Source organism: Catharus ustulatus, chromosome 13, assembly GCF_009819885.2.
Source record: "Catharus ustulatus isolate bCatUst1 chromosome 13, bCatUst1.pri.v2, whole genome shotgun sequence".
Taxonomy (NCBI): domain Eukaryota; kingdom Metazoa; phylum Chordata; class Aves; order Passeriformes; family Turdidae; genus Catharus; species Catharus ustulatus.
In genome coordinates this window covers 4,028,849-4,045,481 of record NC_046233.1, presented here as the reverse complement: position 1 = coordinate 4,045,481, position 16,633 = coordinate 4,028,849, and the positions used below count along the sequence as shown (strand labels likewise).

General features: G+C 44.7%; 1 protein-coding gene across 5 annotated transcripts in view; it reads right to left on the bottom strand.

Annotated features, from left to right (window-relative positions):
• The window catches only part of FOXP1 (forkhead box P1), a 379,323-nt gene that overhangs the window by 341,172 nt on the left and 21,518 nt on the right, over window positions 1-16,633 (bottom strand). The gene's annotated exons all lie outside the window — the stretch shown is intronic.

Below are 16,633 nucleotides of genomic sequence, written 5' to 3'. Positions count from 1 at the left end.
TGGCACTGGCAACTCCACCTGTGCAGCAACACCAGGGCACTTGTGGATGCCATGGACACAAACAGTACATCCCAAAAAGACACACAAACCCACCTTTTCTTCCACCAAATCACCCTGACACAGCAGAGCCACATCTGAGGCTCCGCAGTCCCTGAGCATCCAAATACAATCCAAATTCGGACCTGCATGACTAGTTCTCGGTTTCTTTTATGGGCTTGATCACCACCAACACTCAGGGATTTTGAAAGCAGAATTCAAGGCAGTAATTTGAGATCACTGGTTTCACCTCTGTTTCCATCACAGCATCCACAATGCTACGGATGAACACAGAACATTCAGAGTATCCCACAGCATCCCACCATCTCCTTCCCAGAAGTGACTGAGTCTCACCCTAAAATTCAGGAACAGCAGCAAATGTTTGGATTCTGATAAGAAGGGGAATATTCATCAGCATACTTCACTAGTGATGCAGTCACAACTTGCAAACTTAGTCACAGAAATATGACTGAACTTGTCTGCTACCACACAACAAAGTACCGTCTAGTGGTTAAAATCGGAGGACATGATTCAGGAATGCAAGCCTTTTCAAAGAAGAACTAAAACACATGATTAAGTGCTGTTGAAGTCAATAGGCTGATTCAGAGACCAACTTCTGGAGCGATGGATAATACTCCCCACATTGCCATATGGCTCTCAGTCAAACTTCCTAGAAGCATTTGCTAATACCAGGTTCCACCACAGCTTTTGGGAGGCCTGCTTTTCTTTTGCCCTTTTTTCACCCCCCCTTTCTTTTTTTAAACCTATGTCTGGGATAATTTTCACCCACTATGAAGAACCTCCAGGCTCTCACTGACTGAGAGTATGTGCAGCCGTGATTACAGCAGGGTGGTGCAGATTCATGCAACAATAGTCTCAAACGCAAAGTTATCTATATATAAATGAATGCAAGAACGCTTTATATAAATATATGCTATATAAAATAATAAATGCAAATCTGTTATAATCCAAAGGCACTTTTTGTGGTGTTTAGTGAAATGCACAGAGATGAAATCCAGCACAAGCCTCTTGGCCAGACAAGGGATCTTTGCAAACAATCCCAATCCCACCTCAGAACTCCCGAACTAGCTTCCTTTACGACTTGCAAATATTTCACTTCTCTGCCAGCTCCCCGCTCTCTGCTGCACTAAAACGTTCTGTGGCAGGTTTGCTACTCTGCTGATGTAAATTGTGCACAGACAGCAGCCCCTTGTCACAGCTGCCTGCAGGGTGGTGACACCAGCACGGCCACCACGTCCGACCCCAGAGGCAGCAAACCTCATCCCAGAGTCACCCAATTTCCTGGGAACACCATCCAACAGCTCCTCCTGCTCCCCAGTCTTCCCCAGTGCTGCCAACACAAACACACAGCCCAAACCTTTTAGCAGGATAAATGGATACACAGCAGTGCTCCAGCTACATTTACAGCAACTCGGTTACAGTTTGTATTTGTATTTATGGGATGGGAAATGAAGGGGAAGACCACTGGCAGAGCCACCCACTGACTTTCATGCCCTCCCCCCTGCACACGATTGAAATATTCACTAATTCTGCACATTTCCTAATCCTTGAAAAGGTTGAGAACTTACTCTTTAGGTTTAGTTGCGGAAAAGAAGAAATAAAACAAAAGCCCAAGGAATTCTTGCTGGCTTTTTGAAACACTTCACAGATAAGGCGTAACATCATTTTTAAGCAGTTTGAAAACACCCTGTTACTGCCTACAATTAAATAAATGTAATCACAGCCTAAGCTGGCCCTCCCGGCCATCTGTCTTTAAGGCAATGGGGAAAGAAGAGGCGCTACAACGTGCAGTACTTTTTCTGGCTTTTAAAGTGTTTCTCCTTATTCAATATCTAAATTAAATCAAATGGAGTATACTAAGTAAGCCCATAAGACACAGCGCATGATGCAAGAGTCTTAAAATCCTTATCTACTGAGCACTCCAGCTTAAAGGCTGATGTTTTATGTTCCCCTGCAGCGCACGGGGATCCTGCTGGCTTGGCCAGACTAGGAAAATAAGCTTTGAATGACCAAATGCAACTGCAACTCAAAAAGTAGGAACCAAACCAGACACAACAAACCACAGAGCAGCCGCCCCAGCCCGGCCTGGGCTCACCCAGCACTGCCATTCCCTCCCGGCAGCGACCGACTTCACCTTCCCGGGCTGCTGATAAGATGCTCAGGATCCCAAACCCGTGAGTGGGGCCGTTAATCACCAGGTTTTCAGCCCAGGATGCTCAGGGTGGGGAAGGCAAGGAGTCGGCGTGCGCTGGCGGAGGCACAGATGCACGGAGTTGTGCAAATCTGATGAATTCCAAAGTTATGAATTCCCCGAGTTTCAGCGGTTCTGAAGATGCCCGCGAGCCAAAACCCGCAGTCCTGTCTGGATGCTCTCCCCACAGGTCCTGGGGCAGGGGATCCCACCCCACCACACACCCCCAGGCCCCATGGGCAGGATATTTTGGGTCGTTTTCTGCCCATGAGCATCCTGCAGACAGCTCACAGGACAGTCATTCCCTGATGCTGTTTCCTCTTTATTCCAGTGTACCCAGCGTGGCAATAATGCTTTTTAAATCCCTGTGAAACATACTGTATATGGCAAAATTAATGTCTAAATTAATGTCTCAACTCTCCAAGCATTTTCTCTGAAATACTTGATTTTTTTTGTTTATTATGCTGTGTGTTTAAAATAGCAAGCAGTATCAGTTGTGCATTCAAAGTTTAATTGGTGGGACACAGATTTATTCTAATTTGGAACAGCTACTTAAAAGCAGTTTTGTACACATGGGCACAACTTTTCCTGATCTCACTGATCCTGGGAAAGAAATGGGTGTTCCTCCAGGCTCATGGATCTGAATTTAACCCCCATGGCAGAAGCAGGGAGCACCAAGTAGTGCAGGGCCTATAAATACCAACTATCAGTAACATGCAAATAAAACCAGAGTTCATGTCCAACTCCACCATCTATCCTCCAAGTTTGTATGTGTTTCTCTCCTGAATGCATGTCATCACAGTATAACTACACATGAAACATCATTTTACTTATTTAATAAAAGGGATATTCACCACAAGTAAGAGTTAAGCAGCTCAAATATTAAAACAGGAATAAAACTTGCTGATATCAATGGTATAAATTAATATTAGTAGTTGATTAAGTCCAGCTGTTTTCTCAGACTTTTATTCAGTCAGACTGAGACTTTTTCACTAATTTGTGTTACTAAATAATATAACTGACTAAAGTCCTTAACTCTACTAGATCAATCGCTTTAGGTTTTATTGTTAACTCATCTGCCCTACATTTGGCATACCTGCCCACAGGAAAAAACCACACATTGTACTTTATTTCCTCCACAGAAAAGCTCTGTAATTTCCACCACATCTACTAAGTATGTTTGGAGGTCAAACTTCAGATCTCTTCCTCTGGGCTTTTTTTCCCCCTTGTTACATTTCAATTTATAAGCGCCAGAAAACGGTTTCAAAAATGAAGGGAAAAAAAAAACCAAAACCAACACTTTCCAAGCAGAAAAAAAAATCGTATTTCCTCTGGACCAGACATCACAGCTTGAAAAGGAAGAAAGGGAGAAGAAAAAAGAGTGAGCCAGTTCATGCTGCAGAGCTGGAGCTGTGACGACAGCACTGGGACATCCTCAAATCCACACAGCATTCCAATAATGCAGAGCAAAGCACTGCCACCAGTGCAGCCAGTCCAGGGCCATCCCAACCCTATGCACAGAATGCATCTATTTGTGATGAAGAGATAAGCTGAATTTTAAACTGTGGTGGTTGTTTTTTAAATCTTCTAAAATCAACAGGAACTCGGCACACAGCTCTCCAGCAGCACTTGGAAAAATTGAGTTCACAGCACTGAGGGCACAGAGGGGAAGCCTGGCCTTAGCCAACATCCTTTGGCATGAAGAGATTGCCTGACATCAGCAGAAAGGATCAAACCACGCTCAGAGAAGTTCCTTAGAGACGCAATATAAAAAAACCAAGTAATATTAAAATAATAGTGACTTATTCACACTAATAAGGGCTAAGGAGGACAGAGAGGGAGGGGAAAAAAAAGAAAAAAGACACCAGCCTACAGCAGCAGTCAAAAAGAAAAAAAGTAATTTCAGAGCCCAAACCAATGGAATTTTTAAAAAAATTAAAACAATTTCATAAAACAACACCACTACAAGCCACCCAAAGCAGCAAGAAGGCATTTTTACCATTTCAATCAATTACAAAGCTGATACACTAACTTAAAGGATTAAGAGAAAATAAGATATGTGGGACGGCAATCTGAATGCCAAGTTTTACCCATGTGAGCTCAGTTATAAATGCTTGGAAAATGTGATTCCCTAACTGAGAAATAGCAGCTGTAGCATTCAAAGGTACTTCAGTAATTACTGGAATGCTTGCTGAAAAACTAGACAGAAGCTAACATCTTACTTACATTAAATACACATTCACCACAAATTAAAAGAGCCACAGAAAAGGGAAAAAAAATAAAAAGAACAAAAAATAACAAAACCAGAAAACAATCAGGAGAGCAGATGTTCAAAAAAAAAGAATGGGGAGAAATGACAAGAGAAGGCCAGATGCTCATTTCTGGTGGTTGTCACAGTGCAGTGAAGGTACCCCACACCACCAGCCTGCTCAAGTCACCAGAGCTCAACAGCCAAGGGGAGTCAGATTGTCACCTCTACATCTGTAAGTGGTAATTTCATCCCAGATACTGCAATAACACACTGCCTTAAAATCTCCGAAATGCTGCCTAGTCATCTGAGACAGGAGTAAAACAAGCAGCAACGCCAAGTGGAGTTGTCTGCTACTGCCTGAGGGACTCCTGGGTTTAGCAGCCGGGCTGGCATAAGGATTGTATTATCGAGGAGTGCCCTGCGCTGCTTTATTAAGTGCCAGTGAAGTGTCTATTGCACTCAGTGCCTGGGAAATACAGTGAGAAACGCCAACCACCAACCACCAAACTACAAATTAAGCTGCTTGACCAATCTGCACTCATTATCAGCCGCTGGTCCCTGGAAATAAATCGCTCTGGAAGCAAGGGGCTGGTGACGTTAGCAGAGACGGGGGAGAGAACCTCTCTGCAGCGAACAGAAAGCCCCAGGACACGCTGGTAGGAGCAGCCAGTCCACACCCAGGCTTTGGAAGGAGGTACCCGAGGAGAAGTTATCTGCAAAATGTGCATCACACTCTCCTGGCTCTCTTCACACCTCCCCCTTCGCATCCCCACTCCCATGCACCTTCGCGTCTATTCCCACACTTCTCTCGCTACCCACATCCTGAACATATTTATGTTGTAAACATCCATTTGGAAGCACTTGGCGAGCCTGTGGCACACAGGAGGATGTTGCTCTGAGCTTCAGGAGGCAGCCAGCTCGCCATGACCCCTCTGCCTCTCCCACTGCACAGGAGGGGAAAGAATCACTTGGCCCTCACACTTATCTTTTATCCACTCAGGATCCAGATTATTGCCTAATAAAACTTCACGGCAAAGCTATCAAAAATTAAAGGGATATCTCCCTTCCTACATAATGATTTGTCACAAGCCAGACCTAAATCAGGATTGATGAGGTTCATGGTGCCTTCCTTCTTTTTTTTTTTTTTTAATTTGGCAGAATTTCCTGATTTTTTTTTTTTGCAGCCTTTCTCACTCCTTACTGACACAGAATTTCTCCTTCAGTGCTCCAGACCTTACTTCTTTATCAAGATGAAGTAAGAGGCGAAAGGCAGCTGAGCCAGCAGAAATGTTCCCACTGTCCTTCAGGAAACAGAGAAGAGTCCAAGTAGTTGGTATGATTCAGAACTAGTGGTAGAAAAAGGACAAACCAGATTACAGCAACAGAGGACTCCATCCAAAACCTGCATCCAAAGAGACTCCTGCTAACATATGGTGGAAATGTGACTTTTTGCAAATATCCTCCGCAGAAGCCAATTCCTCTCCTCCACCCAAGCCACATCCAATAGCTCTAGTAGAGCGAGCTGTTACTTACACGTATTAGTCAGGATAGGCATCAGCCATGATACCAATTTTAATCCATCTAGCTAATGAGGAATCTGCCATCTAGTTAAAATGCTCAGACCCTCCAGAGAAATTAAAATCCACCTATTTAGGCTCCTGTCTCGCTGAGCACTGCCCATCCCAGAGCACGGTGGCTGCTTTTCCCATCATCGTGTCCCGTGCTCCCTCCGCAGCACCAGCACTGCTCAGCTCCACCAATACAAAGGAGAAGCACCTGAAGCAGAATTGCACTGAAAAGACAGAACTTGGAAAGAATGCGTTAGCAACTTCAATCCAAATATAAAATGCATTTAAAGGTCATAATTTGCATAACTACATCTCATGTTTTTTTGTTGTGCGGGGTTGTTTTTTTTTTTTTCTTCTTTTTTAAATTGCTCTATCCTGGAAGGTGCAGAGCGTCACTGCTTCTCATTTAAAGTTTTGACAACTCTTAGGGCTGCTCAGTGCTTGGTAGTAGCAGCTCTGCAAGGCCTCCTAGGACCACACTAACAGGTACAGAGCATTAATATAAAAATATTTTTCAACACTCAGATAAATGGAAGGAGACACACAGCACCGTTATCACATGGTTGGGCTGACAGAGAAGTTTCACTTTCTTGTGATGCAGTCTTGATAGTGGATTCAGAAAAGCAACAAGATGCAACCAGTCGTAACAGGAAAAGCTCAAAGTGCCACAAAATGCCCCAACAACTGTCATAGGTTTTTTTAATCCTTTTGTTCACTTGGATCAACAGCTGCTCCAATCTGCATCCTACAAGGATGCTACACTGATCCCCTAAACCTTCATCCCCAGACCCAGTCCCATGAGAAGTGTCATATTTTCCTTGAAAGGATTGTAACTGGAAGAGTAGCAGGTATGAGGAATGCCCTCTTCAACCAAAATGAAAATCAGAGATGCTGGAACATTCAGCTCTTGCTTCCTGCACGAAATTAATTATAACGGCCAATCTGTGCTGCTGCTTAGTCTGCAGGGGAAAAGATGAAATAGCTAAATTGATATCACGGCAAAGGAAGGGCTCATCACAGCAATGTCTGAGGCTGAAGTGGAATTCAGCCTTTGCCTGAGCTACAGAACAGAGCTCCAGAGATGGCTGAAAACTGTGGCTACAAGCCTGCAGCTCCCCCAGCTTGTATAAATGTGCTTGCAGAGATCAATGTGCTCAGCACTGGGTTCAGAGGCTGAATGCAGCTCTATCACCATTAGCACCTGACTGACGATTGACACAAACCACACACCACCTACAAAGGCACTGCACAGACCCAAGTGTCTGGGAAATGCAGGCTTCCCCAAAACCCTCTGTAACATCTCCGACGTTTTCCTACATTAAAAAAAAAAACAACAAAAAACAAAACAAGATCAAGGTTGCAGTATCTGTGTTAAATTCATTTCCACGGCATCTGCTTGCATTCCTTTTGAAAGTTAAGAAATATTCTGTTTATTCCGGATTGGGCACAAGATCTTTCTCCCAAAAGCGAGTTCCTCCCAGTGTGTGATCCAGCATCCAACCACTAACCTATCTTTGCCATGTTCACCACTAAACCATGTCCCTAAGCACCACATCCACACATTTTCTAAACACTTCCAGGGATGGCGACTCTATCACCTCTTCAGGCACACTGTTCAGTGCCTGACCATCCTTTCAGGGAAGAAACTTTTCATAATATTCAAATTACACTTCCCTGGCACAAGCTGACGCTGTTTGCTCTTTCCCTGATGCACTTTTCTATAACCATCAACCCTAAAACACACACTTGGTAAGAACTGCTGCCTTCCCAGCACTGACCCCAGCAGCCTCCCCACCCTGCTGGCTCCGAGGGAAGGAGGCTGAAGCTCCCCACTCCTGCTTCTGCTTACCAGGGATCTTTGCAGGCCCCAGGATGAGAGATGGCTCCATCCAGTGAAACAGCATTAAGTGAGAATGGGAGCAGGGACAGTCCAAACTCACCAGAGCGTTCTGGCAGGAGCAGATCCACTCACAGCCTCAGGCATAGTGAGGAAAACTCACAGGTTCCCTTCGCTGCAAGGCGTGCTTTGCTGTGCGCTCTTGTTTGTTTGTTTTGAAATATTCTGGCAGTGGAAACAGAGTCACTGTTTTGTTTTTCTCCCCCACATATGCTATATAATTTTGTCTCTAGCACTCGCTTCTTGCTTACTCAGTTGCCTATAGTCTGCCTCTCTCAGAGGAACGCTAGCTGTGTTTGTCCCCAAACTGTATCCTGATCCAACTGCTTTGTGTCATCCCACCAGCCCAGCTCAGGGAGCAACAATCAAAATATTTGTGCTAGGATGCAATGCAGAGAGATGGGCATGTAAGTAATTTCAGAGCAAAGCTGACCCACAAGGCTGAAGGGTGTGCAGAAGTGTTTTGGCTACTGAACTCAGGAAACACGACATGAAAAGAGGGAGTAGTGCTACAAACAATACCAAGGCTTTGTTTGTGCCAGATACACTGCTAAGAAAATATCACATTTCAGCTACACAACACAGCCAGCCCCCCTGAAAATGACTGCACAATATGACCACGCTTCCAGCAACATTGAAATATGGCAATAAATTAATACAGGACATCCCAACTGGCCATGGGTCGCAGTCATCAACAAGTAGGTCAAACTAATTCTGGAAGGCTGTGAGAGGCACATAAAATAGTGTGTGGCAGCAGTCCGAGGCAGGGATGAAGCAATCCCCACTTCAGCTCATCCAAAAGCACTGACACAAGCCCAGGTGCCAGAGGGATCCAGGACCAAGCCATTCCCAGTCTACGCAACTCGCCTGCCATCTCTGCAAGTTACAATTAACTTCCCAGACAAAACGCAAATACATTAAAAAAATACCCAAGCCAATTAAGACACAAGTGTTTAAAGACATGAGTAGTAATTACAAATGCATTATTCATACCTAATTTACAAGATGAACTTCTTTCAGTAAAATATTAAACTGTTTACATGCATTCAGGAAGACAATTTCCCAACCCCGCGCGTCCTGCTCTGGAGCGGTGACTATTGCTATGCAACAACTCCACGGACTTACAGTGTACACTATGGAGTAATCAGAAAATGTTTGACCTCAGATATCTACTTGACCCCACAGAAATGCAGACTCGCTCGCTATAAAATCCTAAACAATGGGGCAGACAAGGTCAGAGGGTCAAAGCAAGTATTAACAGGTCATTGTGCAACCCACTTGGGAGCAATTACTTCTGGTCACGGCTAAGTGGACACTTGATTGAATACCACTAAGACAGCTCACATCCCACAGATAACAATCCTCACAGCGATTAAGAATTAAAGCCCCCATGATTCAGCCTTTATTACTCAAATGAACCTAACTATTCCATAAAAAACTCTTGGTATATGCATGATGCAAGGTCTAAATTGAAATGCCACCTCATTAAACAATAATATCTAATTTTATCTAAATGAATTTTCATGAAAGTACGCCACACAGCTCAGGAATTTTTAAAATGAATTATCACAAGTGATACATAATTTCACCAAAACTGCTGCAGGAAAAAAAAAATTAGCTTCAGGGATGAAAGGGAAACATCTATGCTGAATGAAAATTGCACTTCTTTCTGCAAGCAGAAAGGGTAAAAGGGGGCTTCAGGGTTTCTGCCAGACAATAGAGGCAGATTTTAATCAAATCAACACCTTTCTGCTATGTCAGGTATGCTCACCCTACCCCAGTTAACAGGAGCACCAAAACACGTGTTGAGAATCATTGCACACACCGGTCACCTTCAGAAATGGGGATGTCACCTGTACACAGCCCCTAAAATTGGGGTTTATTATCATAAACTGCTGAAAGAGCCACCCTGACTGACCATTAACTATTACCTCAGCTGAAAACAGTATATCCCCTCCTGAGGGTGAAAACCCTGTTTTGACACCTGTGAGGCATTTAAGAGCTCCTAATTATTTTACAAAAATGAGCAGCTCAGATAAGACGACTGCTTTAAAAGGGTTTCCATCAGGAATCATTGGGGAAAAAAAAGAAAAAAGGTAAGTGGATTTCATTTTTAGCCTATTTATTTATGGATTCCCTGAGCAGAGGTGGCAGGACCTGCTGCCATATTGGTAAAAAGCAAAAAAACCAATGTCATCACACTGAAGTGCTCACAGTCTCAATTCTAAAGCTTCATATGTGACTTTTTCCAAAGCTTGGCTCTCCCTCAGACCTCCCTTGTCCAGCTAGTTCTTGGAATATACTCAGAATGTCCTCATAAAGCCCCTGCCTTCTTGCTACAGCTATGGCTTTCATAGCAGAAGAGGTCCAAAACAACCCAAAAGACCAAAAAAACCCTCCAATACAAAACACTAAAAACAGACACATTTCCCAAGCTTAACAAGCCCAGCACAAACCCGTGGAGAGGAACAGGTTGCACAGATGCTGGTGCTTGACCAGAGCACGTGGAAGGCTGGGTAAGGCCACCAAGAAGTGATGCCAACACAAATTTGGGCCCTTCTGGGGATGAGCTCCTTTGCCCCTTCCCTGCTCCGCCCCAGCAGCAAAGCCAGCGCCTCGGGATATTTAAGAGCACTGCATATGCAGACACTGGGATGTGCAAAATTATGCATGCATGTTTGGAGGCCATTTTAGAGCCCGGCTCATGAGTCATACAGAAAGTAGATCAGGAGAAAAAGAAAAGTTTTAAGATGCGTCTTTTTGTATTCTTGCTACTGCAGCATGGCTTTGCTCTTTTCCCCTTTTTTCTTTAATATTGAAACTCTTGTCCTGTAGCTGTTGGAAAATTCCGAGTTAAACCAGGAGTCTTTTACATTAGTGTTAATACCATGATAGTCAGCTGATAACATTTCAGATATGCAAAATCCAAGCCTGTCAGGCTGGTGTTCACCACCGTTGATTATTGCACAGGAGCACACGAGGAATGAAAAGCTGCGTGGTTGCTTCTCCCTTGTCCTGCTGCCAGCGAGGTGTAATAATGCTATTATGAAAAGCAAACAGGGATGAACTCTGCTCAAACGGTGAAGCCTGAGCTGAGGAATCAATTCCTGCATCAGTCGTGGCCCCACAGCAGGGTAATGCTGTCACAAAGTTCATCAAGCCCTCAAGATCACACCCTGGTTTACCATATTTTACATATTTCACTGGCACTGAATATTCATATTGTGGCAGTTTCTGGAGACCAACTAAAGCTGTCACAGTGGGGAAAAAACAGCCCTGGAGTTCAGCCACCAGCTGGAGATTCCATCAGGAGGTCCACACTTCGTTTTCCTCTTTTCCATGGACTTTCTGCCCAGCTGCAGATCCCCTGTAGCCCTGCTTGCCCAGCTCTAGGTAAGGATCTCATATTCTCCTCCTAAAGGGACAATGTGTGACAAACCCCAGTGCCCTGTTCCACTGGCAGACAGTGCTGCTGGGTGCTATAACAGCACATTGCAGATCAGAGTCCAAAAATAAGATGTATTCTCTAAGACAGGCCCCTTCATACCCAACAGGGTTGTAAATGGGAAACAAAAGTGCTGCCAGCACACAGGGACTATTTGAGCTTTGTGGGACTGATGCACTGAAGAGGTACTGACGACTCTGGGATACAGGAAGGTGGTTAAAATGGGGCAAAACTGAGGAGAGCTGTGAAAAACTCTATCTGCAAGCAAGCTAGAACAAAACCATGAAGGGATGCAAAGCAGTCTGATGTCAGAGTGGTGCTTTGCAGCCACAAACTCTGTGGTTCTCATGATGGAGAAAGCTTTGGAAATAAAGATTTTTTAAAAAATGACGCAAGAAGATACAAGAGAACTCCCTGTGAGCAGCAGTTGAGTCAGAGAAGGGCAGGAGTGTGAGACATTAAGCAGGTAACACCACCTGGTCTGACCACCTCAGAGTCATGGGGGAATCACTCAGCAGGGCTTCCTTGACCATGCTGGGCAGTCCCTTCCCATTTCCTACTGCTCTCCAAACCACTTAAGCATACCATACATACAACACAAAGCTGAGAGTTATTACAGCCAGCCAGGCCAAAATCTGTGGGGTGGTTCAATGACTCTCTGACATGTCTCTGATGAGGAAGGTGAATGAAAGAGAGAAGTCACACCTAAATGAGCGAGGACAGCAGTGCCTCAGAGCACCAGACCATTGCACAGGGGATGCTACCTGGTATGAATCTGGGCACAAAGACGATTTTCAGGGCTCTATTTTTTTTCTATTTGCTGTTGTTTCATTTGTATGTCCAGGAATTTTTTTAAATTATTAAGTGCTGGACTATTCCCTGATCATTTCCTGCATGCTGCACTGTAGGCTGCCTCCTGTCCACCCCATCCTCTCCCTGCACCATCTCTGGGCCAGGAATTCTGCACTTAGTAAAAATGAAACAATCAGCAGAACAACCCTGCTTAAAGTTTGGAAACCCACTCCCTACCTGGAATTACTTCTGGGATAGGGGAGAACATCCCCTTGCCTGCATGTTTCAGCTGCACTACCCAACAAAAGATCCTGCACTGAAACTGCTCTGAACAGTCCCATCCACACTCTGTGCTGAGCACTGCACCCAAGCTGGACTCTGCAAGCACAGCCCTGCTGTCAGATAACTCTTGTGTGAGTTTTTCAGAGAAAAGCTGACACTTTTGTAAAAGAACCTGCACGATTTTAACCTCCCCAGTAGCAGAACAACACCTGCAAAGCACAACATTCATCTGCCAGCACAGACTTGGAACTCAAGCAAGTGGGTACATAGGGGTGACATATGGGTGATATCCAAATTCACCAGAGGTGAGCAATGACACATTTGCTTCCCTCTCCTTGTTCAGCAACTGGAAAAATCATTGCAAAGGAGGCCATGTCCCAGAGCCATGGCTGGAGGTGAAGGATCAGCACAAGATTGCTGCAGAGGAAGGAAATCAAGGAGGAAATGGCTGGGCCAGATAAAATCCCCAGTCCTCCCTCTTGTCTAACAGGAGGTTTCTGCTTCAGGAACAGATGGGAAGAGAATCCACTCCATGGCAAAGCCAGAGGAGGTAGAGGAGCCTGAAATAAAGTCCCTTTGACTTCAGCTCTGTGTCTGACAGCCTGACTCAGTCATGGACCCAGCAGATAACAGGCGACCATTCATCAGCTCAGCCAACTCACAAAGGCAAGAATTTCCCTTCTTAAAGAGATTTAATGATAGAGCTTTAGAAACTGGTTAAAGGAGAGACACTGAGAGTGAACACACTAGGGATGAGACCCAGTGGGCTGCTATTAATATTTCTCTAAAGCAACACTCCAGTTTGCAGCATTGGAAGGACACAATTCCAAGAGCTAGGCACATTCTTCAGCAAAACACTGCCCAGCTGCAGAATCAGAGCTGAGTTCAGAGAAAAGTTTTACCACCAATCTAGTCAAATGGACTAGTATTTTTTTTTAAATCCCAAACAGAAAAAGCTGACCATGAATGCTTGTCTTCCTTGGTATACTGAAAAAAAAAAAATATACAAGTAACCAGCTGGCTGGGGATGTCAGCCAATTCTCTGTCCAGGAAAGACTTTTTTTTTTTCACATCTTCCTTTGAAAATTGAAAATTAAACCATACTCCATAAGGACAGTCAGTCAGAGAGGAAGCCTGCAAGTGCTACCACACTCATCACCCAGAGCCGCATCCTCTTGTGCCAGTGGATCCTTCCAAAACACACCCCACCTCTGCCATCCTGCCCGCAAAGGGCTGCAGATGCTGTGCCTTTTCTAGGGTGAAGCAGTTGGGAGCAGAGAAAAGCAGCTTTCAGCTCTGCAGCTTTTTTCCTGCTCAGCTCCCTGCAACACTTGCCTTCCTTTTTGGTACAGAATACTTCAGTTGCCTGGAGCTATTCTAGTTTATACTGGGCATTCATAGCAGAAGCCCAACACCTCTCTTGCTATTTTTGCTCATGGCTACCTAGGCAAGCAGCTCCCGTGCTACACAGAAGCACCTTCTTAATGAAGCAACTATGAGATCAATGTTGTATGACTTCCAACAGCAAAACAGTTTACAATTAGCTGAAGGTCTGGTATTTGACAGTTTTTTATGGCTCTTTTACAACTGTTTGCAAATCTTTTCTTCCTTTAAATTATTCTGAAAAGTGTTAGGGGAAAGCCAAAAGTTATTTTGTGCAAGCATGTGTCTACTTGCATGAATCCAAAAGTCTTTTTAATTTAAAACCACCATTACAAATGCTTGTATTTACATGATAGTTGTTTATGTAATGCTCTAAAGAAAATCTAAATGAAGCACAGAAGCCAATGCTAATGCAGAAGATGGTGGGAGTTAATGAATATGCTCCTGGGGCAGTCCAGGAGATGGCAAGACTTACAGCCTGTGCCATAAGGATTCAACAAAAAGACTGCATCTCTCAAATTCTGATACAACCTCCATGTGTGCATAACCTGGGATTTTTAGCCTCCTCATCTGGATTCCTGTGATGTTCAGGACCTCTGTTCATGTATTAGTCCAGCAGTAAAAAAAAAGTCAGATTTATGAGGATCCCACCCCTAAAATTCAATCTTCCTCTTGAGATTTGGAGCATTTCAATAAATGAAAGCAAAGGCAGAAATTAAACTCAGAAGTCTCTCTCCAAGCAGGCCTTTTCTGACTCCACGCCTCTCTTCCTTTCATTCATGGCATGTGAACCTTTTAGTACTCCTGAATCCAAGTCACAAGTCTGGAACAATCTGACTTCCAAAGCGGGGCAGCAGCCCAGGTCTTGGCTCTCAACAGCAGAGCACAGCCCCCCACCTTCACCTCAAAGCATCACCTACTCCAAGTGAAAGCACAAGAGAAAGCATTCACAGATAAAAAGCATGTTCTAGCCTGAGGCCAGTCAGCATGGCACATGCCTAAAGAGAAAAATGAATCTGCATGATAGAGACTTGAAACGCAGGTGCCTGGATGGCAAAGAGGATTTCCAAAAGGAGGTTTATGTACGGTAAAAGAAAAGAAAAAAGGGATGCTCATTTGCAAGAGAAGGCAGGACAAAAACCAAAGCTACACCTGTAAGAAACAAGTTTCTTTGCCAGATTCAGTAAGAAGGTTGTACCTTCATTTGAGACTCCAGCCAAAAAGATTAAAGCCACTTCCACCCTCACCCAAATCACCAAGGAGACCAAGCCTTCAGCTTTTAACTGCACTGAAGTCAGAACTGAGGGAGGGTTGAAGAGAACCCTCTCTCTCCCAAGCCCCAGATCACTATCACTGTTCCACAGCATCCTCCCTGCTGCTCCCTGCCCCTCTTCCCCTGTCCCAAGGGATGCAGCAGCTCCCAGCCAGCACACCACACACAGCTGGGGCAGCATCCTGGTGGACAAGACACCCTGATCCATGCCAGCCCTCCCTTGTAACCATGCCCATGGTTTGGCAACACCGTGCCCACAATCCAGACTGATGGCATGCAAGATCCTACATCTCCCAGAGGATCTGAGCTCCAGCTCACAAAGTGCCTCCAGCAATGGGGAACTCTACCAAGTTATGTACTCTTATGCATGTTTGGGGTTTTTTAAACACCTGAAGAAAAAAACAGAAGAGAAATCAATCCAGTAATCCTTGTTGATTATACTCACAGTAATTATACTTGTGTTATGCCAACAGTATCTTCAGTCTTGAGATTGGAGATAGTTCGACTGCCTCATGGATGAAACAAAACCAAAGGTTCTAAGCCACTAGAAAAAGGACAGTAGGCGTGGAAGGTGTTTTGGGGATGCAGGACAAGCAGAGCAGCTGGATGCTGGTGCTGTCTGTAAAACCACTCTGCTCCTACCTGGGACAGAGAGCATAGCCCAAACTCTGCTCAAACAATGCCCTCCATGAAAGCAGAGCAGCCAAGGTGCAAGGACACAGCAGACCAGAGCAGGGGCCAAAAGAGCACGACAAGATGAAGATGACAGCGTGCCAGGATGATCAGATGAGGCTCTCCCAGACCTGAGCAAAACAAGGCATTTTTTGCAGCTTCAATAATTTTGCTGTGAGGATTTGCTGAGTCCCCCAGGGCAGCCAGTCCCTGGGAGCACAGGCAGGTGCCAGCTGGGACCTGTCTGTGCCACCAGTGGGGGATGGACACAGCCCTGTGCCACCCAGACCCTCTGCTCCTGCTTCTTCCAAGCTGAGCAAAAAGGTAAGAACAACAAAACCTCCATCCCCACTTACCTCTGTGCAGCCAGGTGTTGGTAGAGTTACCAACACTACTTGTAAAATCTACATTTTTCCTCCTAGATGAAAGCTTTACATTCACGTCAGTAAAGAAACCCCCAAGGTTTAGAGGGCTTGATCCAAGAGCTACCATCCTCCAGCCCTTACAGGAAGAATGTCCAACTTCCTAAATATTTGAATATATATTTTACAATGTAAGTACATCGTGTGGGATGAGAGAGAACAGTCACCACATCACAGTTTGCTCAGCTGGATCCTGCCCAGCTGTGGGATCACCAGTGAGCAACAGATAAATCTCAGTCCTGTTCTGACACTGGTTCCTCCTGTTGCTTTTGGCGTGTTGCTCAACACCCAGCATGTCCAAGTTTCATCACTTTATATATACATACATAGATCTATGTATACATACATACTGCAGGAATCATATTTATTCAACCTCCTACAATGTTCAAGAAAGCACTGA